The 14,466-nt window shown below is 37.9% G+C and overlaps 1 protein-coding gene across 23 annotated transcripts in view; it reads left to right on the top strand.

Moving 5' to 3' along the window:
* Positions 1-14,466, top strand: part of LOC106661379 (RNA-binding protein Musashi homolog Rbp6) — an 892,072-nt gene that overhangs the window by 142,789 nt on the left and 734,817 nt on the right. The window lies entirely within an intron of this gene.

The raw sequence follows: 14,466 nt of genomic DNA, 5'->3' as shown, positions 1-14,466 counted from the left end.
TTAAATAACAAAAAAGTACAACATTTTACAAATTTCGTGTGAATATTTAGCACATATTTTAGGCTTAGTTGGTTAATGATATGGAAATTGTTAATTTTTAATTACACTCAAACTTTCTACTTTCAAACACAGAAAAATGTAACGTATTTTTCACTTTTCATTAAAAAAGATAATAAATACTGATAATTTAATTTACACACATGTGATATTGATGAGTGTTCTTGCTTTCTCTTTTGCTTATAGTGTTAGATGTGACGTTGAACTCAAATTTGACGTTTAATTTACATATTGATTCTTTGGTATCCTGTCTATGAAAGCACTTATAAATTCAGAATTTTACGCAACTTTATGAAAATTGAACTCTAAATCTTGTAACTAGTTACATCAGTGAATATAACAGAAGACATATTTTTTAAAAATAAAGAGAGGATATTCAAAATTTCAAGAACTACAAAGAAGGCAAAAAATTTATAATTTCAAAAATTTTAAATTGTAGGTGATATTTTAAAGTCAAGATTTAGTTTGGTTGGTTTTTTCCTACTACACGTTTATTCTGTATTATGTTCGTTTGTTTTTCATTATGCTTTTTTAAAGATATATTCTGCTTATTTCTCTCTGTACCTCCCTATCTCCTCCCCCTTTCATTTGACTTTTTTCTCTCATTCTTTGTTTCATTCTCACTTTAATTTTGGCACTATTTCATTTTATTTGTGTGTAAGCTCTCTCTCTCTCTCTCTCTCTCTCTCTCTCTCTCTCTCTCTCTCTCTCTCTCCCCTATCTCTCTCCCTCTCTCTCACTCTTTTCTCTCTCCCTCTCTCTATCTTAATCTCTTTTTCTCCCTTTCTCACTCTCCCTCCCTTCCTTTCTCTCTCATTCTTTCTCCCTTCCTCACCCTTCCCTTTGACTTTTTTCTCTCATTCTTTGTTTCATTCTCACTTTAATTTTGGCACTATTTCATTTTATTTGTGTGCAAGCTCTCTCTCTCTCTCTCTCTCTCTCTCTCTCTCTCTCTCTCTCTCTCTCTCCTGGCTCTCCAAAAAACTCTGGTCTAGTACAAGCTTTGCTTTTTGACAGTAGGCAGGGAAGTACCATTGGTTGTAAAATTGTATTTAATATACATTTTTGCAAATAAAGATTTATTATTATTATTTGAATATAAGTGTATACAAATAATTGAAAGCACTAAATTAAATAAAAGAGGGGAAATTTATAGAAATTAAACGTACGGAGACAACAGACAATTAACATCCTCTGTGTTAAATAGGAGATAATCAAAATGACGGTACTTTGGGAAGGGTTGAGCGCTGAATAAAAGCTGTGGATTTGTATGAGGGTGGGTAGAGTAAGACTTAAATGATAACAGATTATAAATATAGGAAGGAGATTGGGAAGAAATTGTTTGATAGAGGAACGACCCAAGAAAGTATTACCTGTGTAAGGAAAAATACAGCCGTATATAGCAGTAATATAGACATATGAGATCTCTTTATGGAGCTAAATACAAACAAAGCAGTCGCTGGTAAGTCCATCGTAGGCCAATTTCGATAAGGGATGAGACCGGATAGTGATAAATATGAATACTAGGAAGTTGGGTATTTTGTTCTCCAAGCGCTGCAGCCTTCTGGCTTACTGTATTTTCCTAGTTATTTAGTTCAGTGCAATGGACTCGATCATTCCCTTAAAAAATACTAGTCCATTGAGTTAGTACATTTCCTTTCCCTGGTTGTTTTCTTATCCCGCGTTATGCCTCCATTGAGCTGTTTCATTCGAAGATAAGGGCTGGCTCTTTTTCCTGGTCCTCCCTGACGGATGCTGGAGAAGCAGCGGCGGGAGAATTGGGAAATTTAGAGTTTGAGGATAGGGTTTGATTAAGGACGATCGGTTTTTGAAGATGGATAAAAGGAAATCGATTGGTTGTTAATGCAGAGCGGAGGTATAGAAGGTAATTATTGGAGAAAGGGATGGAATCCAAATACTATAGCCTGGGACGATTTTGGGAGAGTCCATTTTCAAAGGCCAAGTGTGATGACATGTAGCTCCTCCCCTTGGATTCGTATAATTGAGATTTGAAGGTCATGAGGTGAACAGGGGAGATAGATTTGGAAGACACCCGCGTGGAGGTGATATATGCCATATTTTAGGATATAAGGAACAAGTGGATACAACAGCAAAGAGGGAGGCAGATAAACTGAAATCTTCAGGAACACTAGAAGCTGATGGGTCGGAGTGAAGAAGGGGGCTTGTCCGGGATTAGGGAGGAATAAAACGGTAGTACACTCGTATTCGACTTATTTTCTCCATCAATCTTTAGTACATTAAAACGAGCTTCCGCCTAGGTCGAAAAGCTTGCTCAGCCAAAACAATTGCTTAACCCAATTGTGGGAAGATTAGTTTTTCGTCAGAATCCTCAGGTTTATCTAAAAAAACCCTGATTCGGGATAATGAACGGAAATTGGCGTCCGACCCCTGGCCAATATTCGGGCTGCCCGGAGGAAAACAAATCCTTCAATCTGACGGGAATTTACGAGCCGGTTGTTAATTGGGAATCCGGGGCCGTTGATTGAGCCTGGACCACCTTAAAATGAAATAACCCGAAAGAAAATGGGTCGGGAATAATTTCGACTGTAGCACTCACTGATCAACCCCACGGCCTTACCTTCGAAAATTGACTTATAGCAACATTATCGATTTACTTAACAGGGATTTCATTTTCAAATTATACTTCGGTGGTTTTTTCAAATTTGAATTGATCGATCTTCTCCCAATCGCGTTCGAGTTAATTAACAAACGATATACGATACATTTCAACAAGGGTTTATTATGAGCTATTCATTAGCCGTGAATTCATAACGCTAATGGGACCTGGAGATAAAATCGCAATAAGTCCGAAGTTTTTCCCTTGCTGGTTAGACGAATTGAGTCATTAGACCTGACAGCAACCTACCACATTGTCATAGAGACTTTTGCATTTTTTAAAATTCAAGCTTGATTTGATTTAAAATTTAAAATATATTGATTAGTAAGAAGGTGATAAAAGTATAACTTACAAAAGAGGACTCGTAGTGAAAAAATCTGTGAAATTTAATGCAATTTGCAATTGTATTAAGCAAATTTGAGGAATGTTAGTATTATCGTTTAATATTCAATACTAATATTTAATTATTATTTAAATACTTATTAAATATCGGCATATATTTATTTGTAACTTGATTACAAAAAATAAAGTTCATGTTAATATTCAGACTAAAAATAACGTGCACATTCTAACTTTTTTTCGTTAAATAACTTAAAGTTATATAAAGGGCTTAATTAAAAATATTTTATTTTAAATTTAGAAAAACTAAACCTTTTCATTAGGAATGTGTTTAAGTTATTGGAAAAACCCCTCACATTTATGCTTTTCTTTTCTGAAAAACCATTTAGTCAAGTCAAATAACATTTCATATGCTTATTTAGCCACGTGTGACGAACAGGTAAGGCCAATAGAATGTTCCCAAAGTAAGTAGTTTTGCTTTGGCAAGATTCTGAAATTTGGATAATAAATTGGATTTTTTTTCTAACTTTATTTCCTCATAAGCTATTATTTTCACAATTCCTCATTCGTAAATATTCTCTTAAAACTCTACTTAATGATTTTACAAACGTTTTTATTTATAGGTCGATAGAAACCTGGATTTTTATGCTCGAAAAGACTTTTAATATGACGTTTTCTCAATGGAATTACGGGTATAGGTGGTATTTGATACCTCATTTAATATCATCCGGATTATTGCCAATTTATTCTAATCTAACATTTTTCGACCTATTACCTATAGGTATTTTCGATTTTAATGAGACCAAAAAAGTTTCAACGTTCGACTAACCGTCGTAGCATTATTAGATTTACAGATACAAATTGAATTTCAGACCTTTAGTCAGTTATAAAAATATATGATGATTCAAGAATTTTTATTTATTTATATGTAACAATTTATTTATGTTATCCGTAATAAAAACAACGAAGCACAGTGTTTTAATATAATAATAATAAAAAAACTACATAGCTTTAAAACTATCAGATTCGAAGATAGCACAATCCATCTCGGAAGTATTTAGAAAATTTAAAAATCGAAAAGAAATTTCACTTGTACATTTACTTCCACTTGATTTCCCTTATCGTAATCTTACAAGTGTTCTTTCTCTTCTCTCTGTCTAAAAAAGAAACGAGACGAAACGACGTCGAACTGATTCTATTTAAATAGGGACCGTCTTGTTTGGTGTAAGCCGAACTAGTGGTGTCAAGACAAAAAAAAAAAAAAAAAAATCGTCACACGGAAATAAATTGAGAACCCCTTTGTAGGCAAGCCGCTAACTTGTTATTCTAATATAGCGGTCGGTTTGTGTTGGTTAATAGTGCCAAGATGGAAGTAGGACTTGACAAATAGGATTTGTAATAGCCCTCTTAATAGTGAACACTGGTCCATATCGAATGTAGATTACTTTCAATCGTTCAATTAAAACCATAAAAAAATAAAAAGTCATTAAAGATCGTACGACTTCTTATTTCAGTTTATACGGTCTGCCTGAATCTAGATCGGAAGAATAAATTGTACGGTTGATTAACTTTTATGTAATTATCCCTCAGTTCAGTTTTTTTGCCCAATTGGCCATTTTCAATTTCCTTGCTGTTGTGTGAGTGTGGTGGAATGTTTGTGGCATGGCTGACAAAAAAGTTGCTGGCTTGCTTTTCGGTAGCAGCTCCAAAGTAGTTGGCCATGGTGAGACCCCTGGCGTGTACTTAGAGAAGAGGATGTCTTCTACCTGTGACCTTCGCACGCAACTTGCGCATGACCATCGTTATACACCGGCCTCACGGGATACGGCGGATCGGACGGCTGCGTATAAGCGTTGAGGACGCTGTGATTTTTCTGAAAAGTCCCTCGAATGAGTGAGTAGTGGCGGATGGGAATGGGTAGTGAATCGGTAGTGAATTATTTCACCTGTAAGATCGCCGCTTCTTAAAGTTTTCCTCGCCACCCGAATCCCCCACGGATTCCCCCGCAAATCGCCATATGATCTTCACCTCTGCGTGCGTCCCATCTCACGACCGCATAGTCCACAAACCTATCATCGCCATTTTCCCTTAATATATCATCTCTTTCTTCCATCTACCATCATTATAATCCCGCGAACGAAACATCCTTTCATTATCCCGCGAAGACTCCACCATCTCACTGGCTACTATCTGGACTGCATCGTCTCATCCTCACCGCTACTGGATTGCATCATCCAGCATCATCATCAACTACGCTGCAGAAACCAGTTCGGTATACCGGCCTGATCATCGCCGAACAACGCACGATATCGCATTCAGGAGACATTCACCGCCTCCCGGTCTTCATTGCCTTCAGACCGTCATCGCCTGCACATCTCCAATACGATCATAGCCATAGAAATAAGGTGCAGCCCAGAGGGCGTGGCAACCTCTCTAAAGCACAAGCTGTACTCGTGTCGGCCTCGGGTCGGCATGGGCGGCGGGTGCCTTATCAGAGGCACACGAGGGTTAAGGTACCAGATCCTGTCTGCATAGACGGGGGAGGGTGCATAACCATCTGTACTACGAGGTAACAGAAATGTTCCAAAATTCAGCCCCTGTTACACTGGGAATGGATTCGTGGCGCCCCTGGCGGAAACATAGAAAAGAGGCGGTCTTCTTCCTATGACCTTCGTACGAAACTTGCGTATGACGACCACTATACACCCGGCCTCACAGGATACGGCGGATCGGACGGCAGCGTATAAGCGTTGACGACGCTATGGCTATGCTGAAAAGTGCGTGTTTAATGGCGGATGGGAAAGGGTAGTGAATCGGTTGCTCCTACTCGAGTATGCTTTGCACGTAGGTGTAGGCTGAGCTCGACTAGAGGCTTTTATCGTAGGCGGTCTTCTCTAGAGGGTGGTTAGTAATTCCACTTTAAACAAAACCGCGGCCGGAGTATATCCGGTAGTTTCTACGCTAGGGAAGCCCCACTACTCTGGGAGGTGGAGTGGCCTTCTCTATCTAGGGTGCGCGGGCGACCAGGCTGATGTATTTCGGCTTAGGTAGCCCTTTGCACGCGGCATACGGTTCGATGCTTAATGCGGACACGACCACTCGGAATGGGCAAGCGGAGAGTGAGGTGGTCTTGGCCCCTCGGGGCTGAGCTGCCACTACACCAACGCTGCGGCAGTAACACCCTTCTGTCGTATGCAGAGGTACGTCAGCTCCGTCCGATAAGGCCGAATAGGCTAGGTGCGGAAATATGAGAAAATGAAAAGTAGCTGAAGAAAGAAGTGTAGGCTAAGGAATCATTGGATATCTGACCCTTTACTTGGGTCAATTTTAATAATTTTGGTATGTCTTTGCTGTCCTTAAGAAAGACCAAATCAATGAGTAGGGGCAAACCAAAATGATTAAAAATGACAAAATTGCAGGTTCATGTCCCTGCAGACCCTATGAGGAAATCTCACAATATCTGGTATGAACCGCTTTTCATTAGCTACGACCTGCTTGAAGCCTGTGCACAAAGTTGTAAGTTGTATGTATGAATCCAGATCGTAAGAATAAACTGAACGTTCAACCAAACTACAATATTTGTAGCCACCGGCACGTTTTCGCCCATTCAAAACTGAAAGATTAGGAAATGCAAAGCTGCGGAAGAGAAGAACAGCATGGACTAAGAAATTGTTGGAAATAATGCATATCCATTAATGTAGTTGTTTCCACTCACTTTCGTCTGTGTATTTTTGCTGTTCTGAACAAAGACCAAACGTCAAGTTGTTAGATCGGTTCTGTTCATTTTAGCATCCCTATCTGTACTGTTCTTAAGACAACCCAAATCAGCGTGTATAGGCAGACCACAATTTGCGAAAATGACCCAACTTGAGGAGTAACTTTATTGAAGTATGTGTACAGAAGTCGGTACATTTCAATAAATGAAAAGGGCCCCGTACATACACACACTCTCAGTTTACCAATAAATTGTAAGTAAATGCGTCTCAGTCAGATTAGAAAAATAAGCGGAAGAATTGAATAGTCTGTATGTAGTCACCATTCGGGTTTTGCTAATTTGCTCTTTTTCCAAGTGATATGCCAGTCTTCTTGTTTTTAGTGTGTCATGTGTGACATCGGTGACCAAAAGAAAATTAGAAAATTTTACTTTTCGTACCTGATTGAACACTTAATAAGGAGCACGAAGAATAAAAATCAGCTCATAAGGAAAAGAGCACTCCAGGAATGTTCGGATAGCTTGTTCCTCAGGAAGGTTTCAGATTATTTTGGTCCAACTGTCTTCGCTGATTTAATCTCTCAGGCGTGTTTCGGCGTTGTGCTATTGTTGTGCTGGCTCTTAAGTTAAAAAAACCCAAATGATCAACTACCAAACTAACAGATTGATCACCTCTCAGACTCCTAGAGGAAATCTCACAATATATAATAATTGAGCCAAGAAGTCAAAAAGTGTACGTTTCAAATAAATAAAAGAACCCAGTCCGCTGTCGATGCGGCTATTTCGTCATTTTCCATAAACCGACAAAACCTGAATGCAATTCACCGGAGGGAGCTGAGATGCCAAGGTCTACGGTCAATACATTTACCCCAAACACTACTTTACGTTATGAAGTTCTTTGACGTAAATTTTTTTAATTGAGTGCCACAACATGCACAGTTCTTATAAATTTGGACTAGGGTGCAGGGTCGGCCCACCTTCGGGAGCCAGCCTGCCTGTCTGGCAGCATGTGGCTGCCACATGTCCCGCTTTGGCCACATGACTCGGATTTTGCTCTTGAATAACCAGATACACGCATTTTTCCTTGACCGAGAAATCCCTGTATGTAGGGTGTATTTTTTAAAAATCGAATTCCTGGGAGTGAACGGACCAGAAAAGAGGTTTATGTAAATTGTACCATATAATGCTTGTATACCAGATTTAAAAGTTGAACTTACTTTTTGACAAGTCAATTGATCAATTACACACAATTAAGTGGCTTGCTCAATATTAAAAAATCTTAGGGAATGGATAAACAATAAAAAATGTAAAATTAGGTGTTTAAAAATGGATTGGTCAACGAAGAATTAATGGTGTACATATTTAGTGTTTTCTTTTCTAGCGATTCTATGAAATATTAGACAAAGAACCCATGCCAATTTAATACAAGGTTTTAATTCCAGTTTGATTAATATATGAAATTGCTTGGGGGATTTGGTTGTAGACAAATCCACTGCAAAAATTTCCCAAAGGGCTTGAAATTCAGAATTTGACCTATAAAACAACCGTAATGCCCTGGATTTTCCGCTGTTCGTCCTACAGAATGGAGACGTTTTTAGGGGATCTTGTTTGTGAAAAAAAAATTCCCGGATGATCGATGCCCCCGCACCACCTTGCAAATGTCATTCGGGGAAAATTGAAGGTTTTTCATCGATCCTTCTGCCAAGCTTTGCCCTATGATTGATTAGGGTAAATTATTCAGCCTCAGAACTTTCTCCCCTCGCCGTCGGCCTCCTCCGTCCGATCCCATCCCAATCTAGTAGGACCAGGTGAACGTTCCGGTCCTGAATAAATTTGAGGCAAACAAATTAATTAAATATACATCGAATGTAAATGTTATTAGGGCGGTTACATTACTCTTCACTCTTACAATGATTGAACATGTCCTAGCAATTTAATAATATTGATTATATTTACATGATTGTCATTTATTATTAATTAACACTGTAAAATAACAAAATTATATATTCCCCTTGAGTTAAAATTTCATAATTATTCTCTCATTCGCGTTCTTTCATAAAAATTAAGAGTATGTAAACTCACTAAAGAAAGAAGCGTAATGGTTCTACAACTCAGACATCCGCAACAGACACGACTGGCTTTTTCGCAGTGAAGAGGGGAGTCTGACAATCACAGGAGAATCGTAGACGATTAGGCCACGTCGATATTGGCGATTAGTACACTGATTTCACCCTTTATAAGATTGAACAACAGAGACGAACACGGTAGACAACCCAGAGAACCACTTAATATGTGTAAGCGATGAAATGGGGCTGACAAAAACAGCGAGAGTAGGATGATAGGAAGCAATCAATATCCTGCTAAATACATAGTTCTTGGTGTACGTGATATTTAATCGCAGCGACTGCAATTTAACAACTTAAAACTATTCCTATAAGTAGAACCCAAATTTTATCAGACTCTAAAAATAGTACGTTTAAGGTAAACAGCCAATAGACACCTACTAGATATGGAAGGACAGAACTCGTCTGACGCAGAGTAGGAAGACTAGGATGATAAGCAATGATCTATTCTTAAATTAACTCGTAGTAAAACCTAAAACTATGCTCATAATAGAACCCAAATTATACCAGATCCTAAAAAACGAAGCGTACGCGAGGGACACCGAGCAGGCATTCCCTGAATAAAGTACATAATTCATCTGTCGTACAGTGGCAGACCAGAATGATCAGACTATATAATTCTAAATGTACTACTACCTAAAAGACTCCAGCAAAGAACCCGAGTGACAGTAGGCAGACATCCACTGAATATGTATATAACCCATCTTACGTACAGTTGACACACCAAGATAATTACAGAGGATCCATGCACCCCTAAATTGACTAGTAACTAAAACTAACGTGTTCGTTAGAACCCATCTTCCATCAGACAGGAGCGAACGTGAGAGACAACAAGCAATGTTCAACTGTATGTGGATAAAGGACGTAATTCATCTGTCGTTCAATAGGCAGACCAGAATGATCATACAATCTTCTAATTGTAAATTTACAACTATCTAAAAGACTTCAGCAAAGACGAACCCGAGAGACAGTAGGCAGACATCCACTGAATATGTATATATGACGAAACGGTTTTGACAAAACTGTTGAAATGTTATTCGGTGATCAGTGTACTATTAAAATCTACACAGTTCCTGGTATATGTCATATTTTGAACAAGGTACTGACGCGAGAGATAACTGGGAGACATTCAATGACTTACGAAATACGTCTGGCATGATCACTGAGGTAATCCCGGATGATATTGACGAATCTTGCCCTAATTTGACTATTCCTACTTAAAAGCATAGACTACCAGATTCTAAAGCAAAATCGTAGCGAGACAACATGCAAACATCCAACGAATACGGCGTATGAAGTCTCTGATGAAACCATCAAGAATAAGCAGTTGGTTCGGAATCTAGAGAATAGAACCTAACTTTACTAGTTAATTTAAAACTATTTAATTGGGGTTTGCACGAGAAACAACCTGCTCACATCCACTGAACAAATATGACGTAAAGCCTTGACGACAATCAAAAGTAGGAAGTTGGGACGGAGTCAATATACTTGTAATTGAGGGCCTAGTACCTAACTTGGCTTTTTAACAGGGACCACGGATAATAAGACATTCCAGGATGTCTAAACTATCCAACTCTATTTTCTTGTTTAATACAGATGCTGCTTAAAAATTGTCCAATTGTATCACTTAATTTTGAGAATTTTTTCTTCGTAAGTAAATTTATCAGGGTTTGAAGAAAGTTCTTGATGAGTTTATTTTTTACTTAATTGTGAGGTGGATCTTCAATGGAATTTTCCGAATTTTACTTTGCATTGAAAAGTATGTCTTGTAAAGAATATTTGCAAATATATTACAAAAAAGCCGTATCGATAACAATATAATTTGCTTCGCTGTAATGAAATATGCTTCGCTTAACTTGTACTAGGACAAAGTTTATGGAAGAACTTGAAAAGTTATTTTACGACTGCTTTAAATAAGGGCGAATTTCAGCCGTATTCATTTCGATAAAATGGAAAATTAAAGCCGGTTTAAAACTTAAACCCTAGGTTTTATTTAATTATCTTTTAAATATTTGAAGGCACGCCGTGTAAATCTTCGTTATTTCACTTCCTAGGGGGAAAAAGAAAATATGCTTCGCTTTTCGCCGGGTCGTACGGTTTTCTTTTCTCCAGTCCGCCGAGTCTGGGACTTTTTAATATGGATCAAAATTATCCAGGCAGGGGAAACTTTTCATATTTGGTTCCTTGAAAAAAAAAATCTAGTGGAAAGTAAATAAGGGTTTCCTTTTAAAAAAGTTCCCGCTTTTGGGGGTGGCTCGTTAATGAAAGGATGCGGCGGTGTCGGTTTTGATATTCAAATGATTCCTTATGTAAATAGCCATGAGGCACAAATAGAAAACACTCCCAGCCAACGTGTACAATTTCAAATTGGAACAAAACGCTAGGGCACTAGCAATTGAATTAAAATAAAAAAGGTCAAATTGACAAATGAAGGTTCCATTCAGTGTCTCGGCCTTCGAAAAAAAATACAAATGTCGACTCTATATAAAAATAGTTTCCGGTTATGATTTAAGAAATATTTATTATGCGATTCTTTCGACGATTTTCCACGGGCAAACCGAGTAGAGACGAGTCTGGGAGAAGTTCCCAAGCTGAGATCGGCAGTTCTTTAAAAAAACAAAAAGAAATCCCCTTCGAACAAAGAAAGATAGAAAACTAAGCTCGATGATCGGCTTACTGCAATGTGATGCACAATTCTCTGGCGATAATAGCAAAGTATGTATGTACGAAGGATTAAGCCTTGAGGACAAGCTAGTCGTTTCTGATCTTTTTTTCTGTCAGAGGCGTTTCTTTGTCATCTTCAGTAGTGTCTGTCACGAGGAAATCTCACGATTTATCACTCACGACTTGAAATTAGACTGTTTAAATATACACGGCTGAATATTGATAAATAAACGTGATGACCCATTTGTGAAGTACGTCAGGGTTAGTTCGACGTAAAGAAAGGTAAACTGGCTTCGCACAATTTCGCTGTGGACAGTTGACCTTCCCCAATGTACTCACAGACCAACAAACTCTAGGGACAAACTAGAGTGAAATGAAAAACTACAAACGCACTTGAAATTCTGGATCGGCCCTTTTTCGCTTTAACTTTATACTGCAATGCCTATCAAATCCGTAAGTGTATTGCATATTTAATGATAGCGTAATTGAACATTCCATTTGGAAGAGACACGGCCAACTCTTTCGGTCCGCACATTCATGCTGACAGCATTTAAGTTTTATCTTTGTGTACTGGCAGATTTGTAAAGGATCGGGGAAAATAAAACTAGTTACAATTATACACAGCTGCAAGTTTGGGTCCGCCCCTTCTCGTTGCTGTATCATAAAATATTTGCATTTCAAACAACTCGAAAATATTTTTAATTGTTAAAAAGCGCAAAACGGAATGATAAAATCTGCAGAAACAATCTTTGTAACTCATCGCGAAAGCTTAACGTTACTTTAATAGGAAAAACCCAACTTTCAGCGATTATCCTTTAATGTAAAATGTCTCTCGACTTAGTATTTTGTTTACCACATATTTTAACTTTTTAAAAAACTCCCCCTCCCTTAAAAGACTTTCTTGATTAACTCGCCACTCCTCTTTTCTCGCCGCTTGCAGAGTTATGGCCCGATCTTATCTGCATAAAGGGTCTTTCCCTTCTTTTGCGGAATGAAACAATGCTCTTTAAAACACCTTGGTCATTTGTAGATCCGAGATAACGTTTACGGCGGGGCTGGTAAATTAACGTGAAATATTTTTTTTGTAATCTTACCCGCCATAAAATCGTTAGTAGTATTATTTTGAGTTAACTTATATTAATTAAGATGTCAAAACTAATTCTCACACGGTGATAATATTCTAGACCACGTAGGAAGATTTAATAGATAATTGAACATGGCTAAAATGATTTATATCCGTTATCACAGCACAAACGTAAATTGAAAATGTCACGAAAATCTGAGATTGCCATGCGATAAAAGTTAAATTTAGAAAAATCTTGCTGAAAGAATCAAATTACTCAAGTTTGGCTTAAACAACTCTGGATTCCAAACATTCTTTCCGTCGAGCTACTTATTAATCTATCATAATTATTTTTATTACTCCCTAATAATGTTTTTAATATTGGGTTGATGCAAAAGCAATGCAGGTTTTTGATGTTAAGTAAAACCAAGCTACAATTTAACTTAACAAAATATATTTAATCGAAATAATTTCCATTACTATCTATACATTTTTGCCAATGCAGTAATCCTAGTAGAAACTAAGGTCTCTGGAATCGACGAATTCCCGAAATGCATTTTCAATGTCATTCTGGCTTCTGAACCGTTTCTCGCACAAAAAAAGTGATAATCTGCAGGAGAAAGATCCGGTGAGTATGGTGGATGGGGTAAAGCCTCGTAACCTAACTCAAGTCGTGCCAGAGTCTGTTGTGCGACGTGTGGGCGTGTGTTGTCGTGAAGGAATATAGGCCCCTTTCGATTGATTAATGCTGTCCATAAATGTCGCAGTTTTTGGCCAATCCCATTAATTTCATTACAGTACTTTTCAGTAGTGGTGGGTTCACACGGATAGAGGACGCTGTAATGAATGATTCCTGCAGATAACCACCAGGCAGTGACCATAAATTTTTCTGGATGTAAACTCGCCTTTGGGAAGTGTCCTGGTTTTTCACTCTTATCCGGCCACTGTCTAGAGCCCTGTGTATGGTCGTGTAATATCCATTTTTCGTCGTTACGATACGACTGAGAAATGGATCATTTTTGCGTACGGATTTCATACCTGCGATCCTTTTGGCTGTCGTTCAGCTCATGCGGAACCTACTTGCCGAGCTTCTTTGCTTTCCCGATCGCTTCCAGATGGCGAACGACTGGTTGGTTGGTCAATACCAAGTTCTCCCGCCATTTCTCGAGCAGTTTTTGTAGGGTCAGGCTCAACCATAGCCTTTAACGTTGTCAACAGCAGAAGCACGGCCACCACCTTCTTTTCTCGTGAGGTCATAATCTCCATTACAGAATTTTGGAAAACAACGCTGCACTTTGGATTCATTTATGGTACCTTTCCCACAAATGTCATTAATGTTTCGAGAGGTTTGCGGCGCACTTCACCCAAGTTTAAATTCATAGAAATAAATTTTCCGAAAATTGCTTTTTGATATAATTTTATTTGAACAGGCTGAATTAAATGTTTTAACTTAAAGGATTGTAAGGGAAAGAAAGCGAGATAAATAGGCATTAAAATGATGTGTAACCCTTAGAATAATGGATTAATTTTATTTACACAATTGGTATTCAAAGTGAAGAGAAAAGGAAAACCTGCTTTTATTTTGCATCAATCACATACTTCTATTAAGAATGTAATTACCTACAACGGGTTGATCCTTCTTAAGAACAGGGCAGGCAGATAGACCAAAATGATCAGTAACGACCAACTTACATATTTATCACCCCGAAGACCACCAAGCAAAAATATGACCCAATAAAATATATATAATAAATGTAAATTAAGCGAAAAGTCTGTTGGTCGGAAAACATTGCTTTATTTTGACTTACTTAGAAAAAAAAACTTGAAATCATTTAAGACCTTCCAATGTTCTTTTAAATATTTAACTTTG

This window comes from Cimex lectularius, unplaced genomic scaffold (assembly GCF_000648675.2).
Source record: "Cimex lectularius strain Harlan isolate CLEC.00 unplaced genomic scaffold, Clec_2.1 scaffold68, whole genome shotgun sequence".
Taxonomy (NCBI): Eukaryota; Metazoa; Arthropoda; class Insecta; order Hemiptera; family Cimicidae; genus Cimex; species Cimex lectularius.
The sequence above is the reverse complement of the archived record's forward strand: the minus strand, read 5'-3'. Positions and strand labels throughout refer to the sequence as shown.